The sequence below is a fragment of the Elephantulus edwardii genome, unplaced genomic scaffold (assembly GCF_000299155.1).
Source record: "Elephantulus edwardii isolate Elephantulus edwardi_28Jun2011 unplaced genomic scaffold, EleEdw1.0 scaffold00178, whole genome shotgun sequence".
Taxonomy (NCBI): domain Eukaryota; kingdom Metazoa; phylum Chordata; class Mammalia; order Macroscelidea; family Macroscelididae; genus Elephantulus; species Elephantulus edwardii.
This window is the reverse complement of record NW_006399928.1, coordinates 5188310-5190224: the sequence shown is the minus strand read 5'-3', so window position 1 is coordinate 5190224 and position 1915 is coordinate 5188310.

Genomic DNA, 1915 nt, shown 5'->3' with positions numbered 1-1915 from the left:
TTCCCATTCCAAAGAAAGGTGACCCAACTTGAGTGTGGAAACTACAGAACAGTGTCATTGATTTCACATTCAAGCAAGATTCTACTGAAGATTATCTATGTATGAGGGTTCCTATCTCTCCACATTCTTTTCACATCCTCTCCAACATTTATTACTTTTTGTCCTGTTAAAGTTTGCTACTACTACTGGGGTAAGATAGTATAGCATTGTGTTTATGATTTGCATCTCTCTTATTGCCAGTGATTTTGAGCATTTCTTCATTTGTCTATTGGTCATCTGAATATCTTCCTCTATGAAAAGTCACTGTCTTTTCCCCATTTTGTAATTGTGTTATCAGTCTTTTCCTGTTGGAGGCCCTGTAGGATTCTGTAAACTTTCGGTATGAGACTCTTGTCTGAAATGATATTGTCAAATGTTTTTTTCCAGTCAATAGGTTCTCTTTTCACTTTGTTGGAAAATGTTTTTGATATGCAAAGGGATGTAATCTTTAGAAGGTCCCATTAATCTGTTTTAACCTCTCCGGGTTGTACATTACTGGATGTATTTGGCAGGTTTTTTTCTACCATGAAATAGGTCGTCTACGCTTGATCCTTTTTTGTCTTTGATGAACTTTATGGTTCTGGGCTTTAATCTCAGATTTCTGATCCACCTTGAGTTGTTTTTGTGTATGGTGTGAGATGTGGATCCTGTTTCAGCTTCCTGCAGGTAGCAGTCCAGTTTTGCTAGCACCATTTGTTGAAGAGGTTGTAATTTTCCTGTTTGATAGGTTTTATTTCCTTGTTAAATATCAGTTAACTATAGATAGCTGGGACTATTTCTGGGTTCTCAATCCTGTTCCTTTCGTTTATGTGTCTGTCATTGTACCAGTATTGTGCTGTTTTGGTTACTACCACTGTGTAATAGGTTTTGAGGTCAGGATACCTCCCATTTCATTTTTGTTTCGCAGAGGTGTCTTGCTTCTTCGGGGTCTCTTTTCTCTCCAAATAAACTTGACAATTTTCCTTTTGATCTCCTTGAAAAATTAATATGTTATCTGGATTAGGATTAATAGTAACAATTTTTTGTTTTTCTTCTTTCTTCCTTTTCTGTAATATGTGTGCCTATTGCTTTGAACTGCTGCCCCCTGAGGACTGCCTTAACTGTATCCCAGAGGTTTGGGATTTTCATTGTCATTTGTTTTAAAGAACTTTTAGAAATTTCTTTTATAACCCAATTGTGTTCTAGCACAGAGTTATTCTGTTTCCACATAGGCAGTTTTGTAAGCTTTACCCTCTTGTGGTTAATTTCAAGTTATATGGCTTTGTGATCTGAGAAGATAGTTTGTATTATTTCAGTGTTTTTTAATTTGTTGAGGCTTGCTTTGTGTCCTGATTTATGATTGATTTTGGATTGAGTGCAATACCCTGAATACATGCACAAGGCCAAGTTGGCTGATTGTGTAGTTTAGATCTTCTGCATCTTTGTTGAGTTCCTTTTGGATTGTCCTAATAGTGAGGTGTTGAAATCTTGTACCACTATTGTGATGCTATTTCTTCAATTCTGTTAACCATAGTTTTATGTATTTTTCAGGTCTATCATTTGATGCATGGTTCAAAATTGGGAAGGGCGTACGCCGGGGATGTGTCCTGTCTCCATACCTTTTCAACCTGTATGCAGAACAGATTATCCGGAAGGCTGGGTTCTATGAAAAGAAATGTGGAGTCAAGATTGGTGGACGATTTATCAACAATCTGCATTATGCAGATGACACAAGCCTGCTTGCTGAAACTGAAGAGGACCTGAAGCACCTGCTGCAGAGTGTCAAGGACTGCAGCCCACAATATGGATTGAGGCTCAATGTCAAGAAGACAAAGATTCTCACCACTGGACCAATTGGTAGCATCTGGATGGATGGTGAAGAGATTGAGATTGTACA